The sequence below is a fragment of the Pan paniscus genome, chromosome 2 (genome assembly GCF_029289425.2).
Source record: "Pan paniscus chromosome 2, NHGRI_mPanPan1-v2.0_pri, whole genome shotgun sequence".
Taxonomy (NCBI): Eukaryota; Metazoa; Chordata; class Mammalia; order Primates; family Hominidae; genus Pan; species Pan paniscus.
The window spans coordinates 192222030-192234968 of NC_085926.1; the positions used below are offsets into that span (position 1 = coordinate 192222030).

The 12939-nt window shown below is 48.4% G+C and overlaps 1 long non-coding RNA gene across 1 annotated transcript; it reads right to left on the reverse strand.

Moving 5' to 3' along the window:
* Positions 1-729: 729 nt before the first annotated feature.
* On the reverse strand, positions 730-12567 carry LOC130541399 (uncharacterized). Its single transcript, XR_008955450.1, has 3 exons — positions 12227-12567; positions 5282-5552; positions 730-3260 (listed from the first exon to the last, which is right to left on the reverse strand). It is a non-coding gene; the product is annotated as an uncharacterized LOC130541399 (long non-coding RNA).
* Between the last annotated feature and the right edge of the window lie 372 nt (positions 12568-12939).

Consider the following 12939-nt stretch of genomic DNA (forward strand, 5'->3'; position numbering starts at 1 on the left):
GTTTTCCCCATCTGGGATCGGGGAGCAACTGAAGGCCTGGCTGCTGGAATGCTCCTGAAACACGTTAGGTGAGCAGGCCTCAGGCAAGGCGGGATGAGGCCCAGGACAGATGACGCAATCTTGGCTAGAGGGCTGGCTTGGGAAGGAGGTGGAAAGCTTCCATAATGAGATTCCCAGCCCGGCTCCGTCAAGCAGAGGCAGTGACTTTAGCCAAGGGCCTTGCTCTGGATGGAGCAGAATCCTACGGGCTGCTCTTGGAAGAACTGGTTTAATCTAGAGCAACAGGGTCTCAAAATAAGGGTATTTGCGTACGGGAGGGATGCTTTGGGGGAGAGGAGAGAATATGTAAATATTTTTTGGTGGTGGTTTTAAAAGTCTGGGGAGAAATCTGCTAAATGAAAAACTTAACATACATTTAATATTCACATGCATTGCATATAAGAAAACAGTCCATTTTAAGTCTAAAGTTTTGCTTTTTAAAAACTCTGTGAAAGCTTCAAAATGAATTTTGTTCAACCTCCTCTCTTAACTCGACACTTAAATATTAACTGAACTGTTTCTGAACTCCGATTTTGAACTAGTTAAAAATCTTATTTCATTAGACATTTCTGAAGCCCGTAAGATTTCTCCCCAGTGGGGCATGACCCGCCTGCCCATTGCAGATGAACCCGTACGCTGGCGTGTGAGCGGCCTCCACAGCTCATATGCGGCATGTATATAAAACCAGTGTTTAAGTCAACATCACTTTATTTTTTAAATGCTGGTTTTCAGTCTAATTCGCAATTTTTTGGAAACTATAATATACTTGATGCTTTTACAGGCTCTCAACATTGATAATACTTGAATCATTGTGGGTGACCTTGGGCTTCTGGAGCTTTAAGGAACAAAGTTAAGTGACGCATCCCCTTGCAGAAAAAGGTATATTCTGTATATCCTATATTCTATATAACTATGGACTAGTCACCCTCCTTATTCTGATTAGCATTCAAAACCATCACCACAATACCTCTCATACTCTTTTGACACGGCATAGCACTGTACATGATATCTGTTCTGTTTCGCTGTTGTACCTTTAGCAAACACTTGCTGATTTCCTCCAACGTGCCACGTTCTGTGCTTTCTGTTCTTGAAGCCACATTCAGTAGAAGATACAAACATGGAACAAATAAAGATGGTATTATGTTGTTAAGTGTTAAATTAAAGAAATAAACAGAGAGCAAAAAGGAGGAAGGTACAAACTCTGCCCAGAAGAGGGAAGAGAAAGTAGGGAAGGCTTCCCTAAGGAGGAGGCATTGGGAAGGGCTCCTTGCTCTTAGGGACCCTGTCTGGGACTGTAACCACAGCCTCCTGAATGGTCTCCAGCTCCCACACTTCAAGCAAGAGGATAAGTAAAGTTCTAACAGTGTGCTGGGGGACAGCCCTTACCACCACCACAGCCCGCCATCCCGCCCCCGCCAGGCCTGGAGCTCTTCAGCAGGAGTGGGGAATAGCCATTCTGATTAAAAGTGACAGCCAGACCTCTGCAAGATGTCAACAAGGACCCTCCACCAACTAGTAATAAAGGAACACATTCATTTACTAAGCACTGACATTTTGAAGGGTAAATTCTGGTGAACGACACCCACTCATCCCTCTGACTCCTACTCTTAGCTAATGACCCTGACAGTCAAGTTGCTTTTGTACCTGCTGTTCCTTCTGCCTAGAGCACCTTCCTCTTCTTTAAGGACAGGCAATATAGACACCAATTCATCCAGGAAGCCCTCCTGATAACCCCCAACTAAGGGAACATCAACATCCTCCACTTCATTCATTCAACTAAAGCTTACTGAGCACACACCATGTGGCAGACATGAGGGACACAGTGGTGAACAAAACAGACAAAATATACTGCCCTCGCGGAGCTTATATTCTAGTGCATGGAAATGAACAATAAGCAAAATAAACAAGGGAAACACATAGTGTATTAAGATAGAGGAGAATCGGTGGGGGCGGCCCACCCTGCCAGGGTGTTTAGGAATTTAGAATTGCTGGTGTGCGGGGCTCATAAAGAGCAAACCCACTTTGAGTTTATTTCACGATTATTTTCAAATTCTCTACAGATGACGCACCTCCTTAGGTCCTGCTCCCAGTCACCATTGAATCGGAATGCCACTGGATTAAAGAGTGACAGGTCAAAGGGAGGAAGCAGAGCAAGGATGGAGAAGGAGGAATGGGTGTTGAATGGGTTGCAATTTTAAATAGGATGGTTAGGGAGGGAGCCATCACTAAGGTGACAACGTGAGTAAAGATCTTGGAGGGAGGCCGGGCGCGGTGGCTCACACCTGTAATCCCAGCACTTTGGGAGGCCGAGGTGGGCGGATCACGAGGTCAGGAGATCAAGACCATCCTGGCTAACATGGTGAAACCCCGTCTCTACTGAAAATACAAAAAAATGAGCTGGGTATGGTGGCTGGTGTGTGTAGTCCCAGCTACTCGGGAGGCTGAGGCAGGAGAATGACGTGAACCTGGGAGGCAGAGCTTGCAGTGAGCAGAGACTGCACCACTGCACTCCAGCCTGGGTGACAGAGCGAGACTCCATCTCAAAAAAAAAGGTCTTGGAGGGAAAGAGTTCCAAGCAGAAGAAACAGTAAGTGCAAACATCGTGAGGCAGGAGAGAGTGAGCACAGAGGAGAGCAGTGAGAGAACCAGAGAGAACAGGGACATGGACCACACAGTCCTTTGGAATGAATGTGGCTGACAGAGTGAGATGGGAGGGAAAAGATGGGATCTGACTTACTTTTTGAAAGGATTACTCTGGAAGCTGTGTGCAGAAGAGTCTGAAGGCAGGGTTGGAACTTACTGGGAAATGATGAGAACAGGGAGAGCCAGCTAGGAGACTCATAGTACTCCAGCCAAGAGCCAAAGGTGGGTTGGACAAGGGGAGGGCAATAGTGGTGACGAGAAGTGTCTGATTTGGAAACGATGCCTCAGTCGAAGGGAGATAGGAACCTAAGAATCAAAGGGGACACAAAGGATTTTTGGACTCGCCATTGGCTGAGATGGAAAATCTGTGGGCAAGAAGGGGTCTGTGTGTGGGCGGGGTGGGCAGGAGCTCAGCTCAGGATGAAATGTCTGTTACCTGCCAAGCAGGATGTCTTAGAGGCAGTGGATTCTCAGCATATATAACTCTGAGAGTCAGCAGAGAAGTCTAATTTAAAGATGAGTGATGGAGAGTTCCAAGGATTGAGCCTTGATGTTCTTTGTCATTCCTTCGCAGGAATCTGAAGAGAAGATAGCAAAAGAGTCTGAGAGGCAGTGGCCAGAAGGAGAAGGAAAGCAGGTGGATGTGAAGAAAGTGTTCAACGTGGAGGGAGGAACCAGCCATGTCAAATGAGGCTGACAGCCAGGCAAGATGAGGACCAAGAAATGTCCACTGCATTTAGCAAAATGAGGACATTGGTGACCTTGACAAGAACATTGTCAGGGATGACAGTGTGATTGGGGTGGATTCAAGGGAGAATGGGAGGAGAGAATTTGGAGATGATGAGTCCAGACAATCATTTTGGAAAGCGGTAAGAACTGGGGCCATTCTCCTGGGGGAGGAAGTGGGGTCAAGACAAGGTATCTTTACATGGGAGAGATGGCAGCATGGTAGCATGCTGCTAGGAGAGACCCCATAGAGAGGGAAAGATTGATGGTGCAAGGGACAGAAGGGAGACACTGGAGCGATGTCCTTGAGCAGCCAGGAGGGCATGGGATGAATGTTGCAGGGGGAGGGGCTGGCCTGAGCCACAGCGTGAAAAGTTCATCCACAGAACAGGAGAGGGACAGACACAAAACGCAGGCATGCGGTGAGGCAGGGGGTGAGGTGGGGACAGATGCTCGTGAGCATCTCTTCTGATTGCTTTTATCTTCTTCATGAAGTAGGAAGCTGAGGCATCACCTGAGAAGAAGGCTCAGCGAGTCCGTGTAAGGCAAGCGGGACTGTAAGCTCCATGAGGACAGGAACCTTGTCTCTTGTTCACCATCGCCCCGCTGTGTGAGCACAGTGCTAGGGATGTACTAGGCGTTCAAAAGGCATCTATTGGATGATGAGCTAATGAATGGCAAAATGGGCAGATTATCACAGTACCTGAAACCACAGGACCTCACCCTAAATGGGCACAGGCCAGATGCCCAGTGCTTTTTTTTTTTTTTTTTTTTTTTTGAGATGTGGTCTCACTCTGTTGCTCAGCCTGGAGTGCAGTGGCGCAATCACCAACCACTGCAGCCTTGACTTCCTGGGCTCAGGCAATCCTCCCACCTCAGCTTCCTGAGCAGCTGGGACTACAGGTGCGCACCACCACACCCAGCTAATTTTTGTACTTTTTGTAGAGACAGGGCTTTGCCATGTTGCCCAGGCTGTTATCGAATTCCTGTGCTCAAGTGATCCACCCACCTCCACCTCCAAAAATGCTGGGATTACAGGCGTGAGCCACCATGCCTAGCCTGCCCAGTGCTATTCTGATTCATACACTTATATTTATAGCCATCAAATCTCAGGGCTGCCTTGGGGCCCTGGGCGACCTCTGGCCAGTCTCTTTCCTGCTCTTGCCTCTCTCACCGAGCTTAGAAGAGGCTAGGCTAGGTCGTCTTGTAAAATGACCAGCTTTCTCTAATTGAAGACCAGGGTACCCTATCACATTTGTATCTATTCTTTGCTCTTTTTCTCTTTCCTAGTGACCCTCATGTTGTCATATTTGTTGCCAAGCTCACTAAGGAGGGCACCACGGGACCAGGGTTGTCACCTCTAGGCAGAGGGGAAGCTTGAAAACGACAACACATGGCCCTAGGATGTTCATAGGCGCCATCACAATTCAACTGCTTCATCGAGGCCCAGGGAATATTTTTCTTTGCAAACTACTAGTATTCTATCAGTATGACTAGTAGTTTAAATTGTTTGGAATCTTCTGGTCCAAGGCAGAGCTGTGGGGCTGTGGAGGCAAAGTCCTGCCTGAAATGGGACCCCCTGCAGGGTGCCTGAAGTCTAGGGTCTGGGTCCTCAGCCACGGATCACACAGCCTGGAGCCTGTGAGTGGGGAGCCCCTGCCACACTTCCCTCAGCCAGAATCCTAAACCCACAGGAGTCCCGGGGCTCTGCGACACTCTCTAGCCCAACTCTCTTCAACACCAAACCCCTTATGCATCTGTCAGATGGTCCTTCAACTTCTGGGTGAAGTGCCGGTTTAAAAGTGAACTGCCAGAGAAGCAGTCACTCCAGATGTCTTCAAAGGCCAGTGTCTGTAACCCCATCTGTTCTTACCTCAAAGGCCAGGCTCCCATCCATCATGACGGGGAGAGGTGGGAAAGGGCTGGCTGGTCCTGTCAACTCCGATAAACAGGTGAAACACTGGCCAGGTGTTCCTGGAACTGGGAGCTCCCCTTTTCTCTCCCATGCTGAGCTGCCTCTTGGAAACATTCGCAAGAGGGTGACAGTCTTCCCTCCAGATCCCTTCTTTGTCCCCAGGGCACCAGAATAGCAGCTGACAGCCCCAGCACAAGTCCTTGGATTCTTTGTCAGGTTTAAGAGGAGGCTGGCGGGTGGAAGATAGGGGAGGAATCCAATTATTTAGTCAATAAACATGTATTGAGAAGCCAGTGTGTGCCCGGCACCCTTCAAGATGCTTGGGATATCTGAGTGAATGAAACCCACAGGATCTGCTGCCTGTGGGGCTTGCATTCTAGTGAGGGGAAAGGTCAGAGTTCAGGCAGAGTCTTCCTGACACAACGGGCTTCCCTTCCCCCAGGGCAAGAGGGATCCAGCCAGGCTCCTGCTGGGCCAGTGGATCAGTCCCCGATCAGCTCCCAGAGCAAGCAGCCGCACTCAGCAGAGACCCCACCCTCCAGATCTGCCAAGCACATTGGCTGACTCCAGCTCCCAGAGCCACAGAGCCACTCAGCAATCAAGGAGAGTAGCTCCCAGCCACGGTTGGTGGCAACCCCAGGGCCCGCTGTGGGGGATGCTGTGGGTCCACTCCCTGCCACCTGCTTCCTGCCTGTGTAGCCACAAGGGAAATACCACCTTCTGAGAAGGGGGAGCCTGTCACCCAGATAAGCAGGTTTCGCGGGCCGCTTCCACAGGAAAACATGCTTTCTAAGAAGCCAGTCTCCTTCCTCTCGTTGTTTTCCTGGCAAGCAGAAGCAGCATGAACACCTGCAGATCGCAGCGAGATGGGGTGGATTAAAGTAAACTCTCCTTACTGTTAAAACGCCCAGCATCCCCTCAAATCCTGGGGGTGGCTTCCCAAATATAATCTTTTTAGAGAAAAAAAATGTCCACATCTACCACTGTTTGCAAGCAATTCAAACAACTTAGGTGTGTCTTCTCCCTGTTGCGGGCAATAAAAAAAAGGCTGCTGACATCTGTTTCCTTTAAGAAACTTGTAAAAAAAATCCTCATGCAGATGCGCACGGTTGCTTGGCTATAAGCAAAGCAGCATGCCGTTCCTGACCATCCACGGGCCCCTCCTAACCTGAGCACTTGCTGGGGCCAGAAGACCCCTGCCCCAGGAGCTGGCAAGGGGGTACATGGTTCGAGGGTGGGTTTCCAGCTCCTAGGGTGGACCTTTGACCCAACCAACTCCTAATCAGCAAAAGCCAAACGAGACAAAACCACTGTGGGGAAACTTCTCCCTTTTTAAGCCCCAGCTTGTATAAATTAATTCTTTGTATACAACCATGAAAGGAGATTTGAGGTGAAACACAAGTCACCCCAATGGTGTAATGAACTTTCTGAACCTTAAAAAAAGTCATCAAAACATGGAGACAGTTGGGTGAGACATTTCCTCCAATGCAAAATCAGTTTCTACATCAATGATTCTCAGAATAGGGTAAGGTGGCAGGGGAGAGAGTATAATGAGTTTAGTGGCTTTTTCAAACTACCTGTGTGCCACTCCCATCCTCAATTCTAGAGATTCTGGGACACGCCCCAGGAAGCCTCTCCTGACCAAGAACCCCCGTCATGGTGAGTTCTTCTTACTCAGTGGTTCTTAAAGATGAGCTTGCACCAGAAGCACCTGCAGGGCCCGGTAAAGCCCAAACCGCTTGTTCCCACCCCCAGTTTCTGATTCAGTAATCCTGGGGTGGGGTCCAGAATTTGCATTTCTAACAAGTTCCTAGGCGATGCTGTTGCTGGTACCAGGGACTGCACCAAAAATCCTCCAGGTGTTTTGAGGCAGAAGATAATTAAGAACAACTGGGTTGAAAAGAAATTATTTGCTGTGTATTGCAAAAGAACAAAATCAAATCTCTTTGTAGCACCTCTTGATGCTGATGGCATGGTGGTACACTGAAGTATTGTGGGGGAAATGGCTGAGACCCCAAGGCTAGAGATAAGCACATGGCCCAGATTCTAGCTCCATCCCCCCCACTTGCAGATCTCCGACAGGCCAGAGAGTCCCCGCTGTGAGATAAGGTTTGGGGTTGTCAGCTGCTCATTTAGCTAGAGCACGGATGAAAGGAGAATAGGGCGTGGATTCCATCTCCACATGGGTCAGGAAGCTTGTCCTGTCCTGTGGCCGTGGGCAGTGGCTTATCAGGGGTCGATCCTCAGGCCACTGAGCAGAAGAATGCAAGGGTGGCCACCCCTCACCAATGAGGCTACTCAGTGCCCACGCTCGACCCACCCCAGCTACGGCAGAAACTTTCCACCCAGAAGGAAAGGCCCCATTATTAGAATTCAGAAGGGACTTTGTGGCAACCAAACTTACAGTGTATATGCCAATGTCATGCCACACCCCAAAGGTCAGTGATGGTGCCAGTCATGATCTAGAAAGAAACTGGGCCTGCGGTTCCAGGGAAGAAAACCCACAGTCTGGGAAAGTAGAATTTGAGAATTAACTTTGATTTCCTATTAATTCTTATCCCACATGGGATTACACTGTCTAGTAATTATAAGTGTGGGGTGGGGAAATCGATTCCTGTACTTCCTCTATAGAACGGAACTTGTTTGTCAGAACTTCCAGGGCCTAGCACAGCCCTGGAACACACTAGGTCCTCAGTTAATGATAAATCTTTTACAGTCAGTGCCTCCCAGAGGGGAGAAAATACCATCAAAAGTCAGGACTTTGGGAGCCTGGGAACCTAGTGTTCATCTTAGAGAAGCTCAATGCCGTCTAGCACGGAATTCTGCAGCCGTGGAGCAAAGATTCCTTCCCCTAATTCTGTTGGCTTGCCTGGCTCTGCTCCTGAATATTTAATTGGAGTAATTAAGCCTATCACCAACAGGCTGTCAGTCCCAGCATTCAAAAACTCTCCTGTTGTTCTTCCAAAGAGTTAATGATCTTCAGGCCTTGAAAAGATCCTGCATTTTTGGCTGGTTATCAAAATCAACTAGAGAAGAGCTGATTCCAGGATGCTGACAGCCTTGCTCTCTTGCTCTGTGGTGGGGGCTGTGCTGGGCTAGGGGAAGAGGACTTGCATTCATACCCACAGACATTCCCACACGCGCACACATACGTGCACGTCAACACCAACACCAAAACTTAGGTGTTCACTGATTTCATGAGGCGATTCATTTTCTGCTGGGTGGGGTGGGGGGCGGGTGGGGTAGTGGCGTGGTGCAGCGTTAATGATTCCTGAGACATGTCCTGTCTTGTATGTTTATACCTCTGCAGTTAGCCTTTCTTCTTTTTTGCCCCAGATCCTACTCAAAGTACCCTTAAGTATGGAATGCATGATGAACAGGCCAGATGATTCTATCAGTTCTCTTGGAGTTTCCTATATTCTATTCTACCCCTCAAGATCACTTTCACTTCCCAAACTAGTCATTACGATGCCCTAAATGCTGGTTAAGGGTCATGACAAAAAAAAAAAAAAATCCAGCTGAAAACTACTTGGCCATTTTGCATAAAACTGGTGTCAACCCACTGGTCTGTTGTATCACTTGACAGGAGCCCCTTAGGAAATCTCTTTTAGAGCTCAAAAGCCAGGTGAATTTTATCTCTCCTAAGAAATCCATTTACTTTTCCCTGTTTTATTTTTGTCTTGGCTGCCAGGAGCCTCAGAGTTAAATTTAATAACAGTTTTAGGTTTTGTATATTTACTTCCCTCCTTCTTCCTGTGGTCCTGAAAATAAGATAACTATTTTAATAATCTTACTGAATGTATTTTCTTTGTTGTAAGGCATCCAATTTTTTTTTCTTTTTTAGAAAACACAAGCTATCAATCATCTTAGTGTAAAATAAGAATAAGTGCAGGATCCTGCACTCAGAGGGAAAGCCAATTGCATACAGAATGATGATTCCCTATAAACAAAAATTCCTGAATACGATTAAGAGGGTCATAGTGGGCCACAAGTTGACGGTGCAACAGTAACCCTGTGCAGGGAAGCGGGTGGTCCCTAAGAGACCAGGCTTCTGAGTGTATGCGATCTTATTTCAGCCCTCCATGAAGCTTTGTGGTTTAGCTTTACAATGGCCCCTAGAGAAGATCTTACTAAGAGCTGTAGAAAAAGGTGCGTTGTGCTTAACTGCAATCCTTTCACATGTGAGAGCAAGCTAACATACATCCGTTAGACACCTACTGTTTTCAGAATCCTGCCAGAGGAGCGGTAGGTCTTTTTCCTCAGTGGTTTTCTCCCACCCACAGTCACCAGTGTAGATAGAAGCCCTTGGAACCACGTTCCACAGCAGCACAACAGGTGGGGCTTGGGAAGATGGTGCATCTCCTGCTGGCCAGGCTGCCCAGACCCTGGGGTGAGTGTCCAAGTAGGTCTTGGACTACCCTCTTCCCCCAGCTTTTAGAAAATTCTCACCCAGTTGGACTGCTGTGAGGGGGACCTGATCTGAACCCTCAAACTCCTGCTCTGCAAAGCCTAGATCAGACAGAGGCCCAGCCTCAAAAGCACCTCACTGTTCAGGCCACGCAGGCAAGCTCCCGGAAGCTGGGCGTGGAGCACTGCCACACGGTATGGTCCTAATTCTCCTGTCTCATCCTCCGCAGCCTCTGCTCCTGGAGCGGCTGTGTTGGGTGTTCCGGCACCAGTGGCCACACGAGCCATGCTGGCCCCTTTCCCTGACGTTTTTTAAATATAAATTTTTAAATGTGTCTTTGAGATGAAAGCAGGAATGCCAAAAGTAGGCCGACGCTTTCTTGTGTTCAATTACAGCCCTGGGGAGTACCCCACACAAGGAACTGCTCAGAGCTCCAGCCAAGATGAAATCTGCTTTTCCAATAAGCACTTCAAACGGCAGGGGATGTTTTTGGCTGGCTTCAGCAACTGGGAGGCCAACAGTTAATAGGGCTGGGCACAGAGGCAGGGCTGCCCGCCATCAGGGGAAATCTGAAGCTGCCTTTCACAGCAGCTTTCACCGCAACTGAAGTTACAAGACACTTCTCTGGCTCCCCCAAGCCAGTGGCACGAACCCACCTTTGGACTTCATTGAAAAGAACTTCCAAGATTAAAGATTTTGATATCCAATGTATGGAGAATTAATTACTCTCTATACAGTTTTTCTTCATTATTTTCTCAGGCCAAATTCCTTTACAGTAAGTGTTAGGCATGTCCAAATTATTTTATTGGACTGGAATTTTGTTGGTTTGAATATAGTCCACGCCAGAAATGCTGATAAAATGAAATGAGGATACTGATGGTGGTGGTGAGGATGGATGGATGGATGCGTGGATCGACGGATAGATGGATGGATGGATGGAAGGATGGATGGATGGATGGATGGACGCATGGATGGATGGATGGATGGATGCATGGATGCATGGATGGATGCATGGATGCATGGATGGATGCATGGATGCATGGATGGATGGATGCATGCTTGCATGCATGGATGGATGGATGGATGCATGCATGGAAGAATGGATGGAAAGATGGATGGATGGATGGATAGATGGATGCATGGATGGATGGATGGATGCATGGTTGGATGCATGGATGGATGCATGGATGCATGGGTGGATGGATACATAGATTGGCTGGTAGTAGAAGTAGTGGCAGTGTTATAAGCTAAGTAGGGAAAGGTCTAACAGCTCCATTTCCCAAACCTGGAAGCTGAAATTCCACAAAGCAAATGACTGGCCCAAGCTTACCACAGGTGAGCCTGATGTAGAACCCAAGCCTTCTAAGTTATGCGCTCCTCAAGACACCAACTTGTACTTCAGGAATCTGTGTCGCACTGTGACTGCACATCCATGTCCTGCCCTGGCACAGAGCTTTGCAGACTCAGTCACAGTCATGGGTGCATTTTGCCTGGTTTAGTTACTAAGTATTGGCCAATTATTAAGTCATGAAGGGAATCGTCACCAGGACTCGGGATTCCAGCTTCATTTTTGAATCCCTAAAGCCATTCCTGGATTTGAACAAATATTTCCTGACCCGTTAGGTGGAAGAAGAAGCACCAGGGTAAACAGCAGCGATTTCCAAATTGCGGTGTGGATAAAGGATTTGTTAAAATACGTATTCCTGGGCCTCATTTCCCTGCCAGGTTCTGAATGAGGAGGTCTGAAGCAGGTGCAGGAAATACAGGTTCAATAGCAAAACACTTAACCTCTTTGAAGTCTCAGTCCAAATGTCACCTGTGTAAGGTTTATCCTGACCACTCTATCTAAAATTGCAACACACATACAACCTTGTCACTCCCCAGCACCTCACCCTGCTCTCATTTTCCCCCTAGTGCTCTCACCTGTTAGATATTGACTTGTTTCTTTTTTATTATTATTATTTTTTTGAGACAGGGTCTCTCTCTGTCGCCCAGGCTGGAGTGCAGTGGCACAATTACGGCTCACTGCAGTGTCAACCTCCTGGGCTAAGACAATCCTCCTACCTCAGGCTCTCAAGTAGTTTGGGGCTACAGGTGCACCACCACACTCAGCTAATTTTTGTATATTTTGGTAGATGTGTGGTTTCACCATGTTGCCCAGGCTGGTCTCGAACTCCTGGGCTCAAGTGATCCTTCCACCTCAGACTCCCAAAGTGTTGGAATTACAAGCATGAGCCACAGCACCCGGCTGACTTATTGCTTATACTTGTTTGTTCTTGGCCTCCTTTGGCCAGGACCTGTCTTCCTCATTGCTGAATCCCATGAGCCTGGAGCCATGCCTAGGTCAGTAACTCCCTGTTGAAAACAACAGAGACTGAAGGAGGAAGTAACTATAATTAATGCAGGTGGTTCGAGATGCACACTTGGAGAAATGCTGCTCCAAGAGCATGAAGTTGGCACCAGCCCGACGGGGGTTGGGTCCCAGCTCTACCCACCTGCTGTGTGACTTCAGACAATTTCAGCCTCCTGCGCATCAGTTCTCTCTCATCTGTGAAATGGAGACAATCCTTCTATCTTAGGGCTGCAACACAAGGATCCAGTAATATAACCAGGCACAGAGCAGGATGCTGCAGCGATGCTTCCTCCTCCCTTATCTTCTGGGTGGAATTTTGCAAGCAACGGTGTCTGAGCAGAAAATGAATCTGAAGCCTCCCAGGGGGGAGGGAGCACATTCTGTTTCTCATCAGGCGGAGAGGCGGGGAGGAAGAGTGAATAGAGGTCACCCATCAAGGGGAGTGTATAAGTCATCCCTGCCGGCTACCTCTGCAGCTCACAGGACACACGTTCACCTCCCTCCCTCCCTCCTTCCCTTCCCACCAGCAGAAATGAACAAGCAGTTTCTCTGAGTAAACAGATGATAAATCACTGGCTAGAATCAGTACTCCCGCCAAAGCAGCATCATTGGAGATCTCAGGCAGAGCAAGCGCACGTGCTCGGGGACTGCAATTTGGATTTAGAGGCAGCTCTGCCAGGTCTGCACACTGCCGGGTGAGCATTCCTCCCCAAACAGCCCAGCCCGCTTCCCCGGGGCTCTTGGAGTAAGTCCCGCAGACTCTTGCCAGCCCCACCTGGAAGGATTTGAGCTCCAGCGAGGGGGATGTGGGTGAGATGGGAACGAGGATTTCCTGACAGCGATCCTGGAATGGGT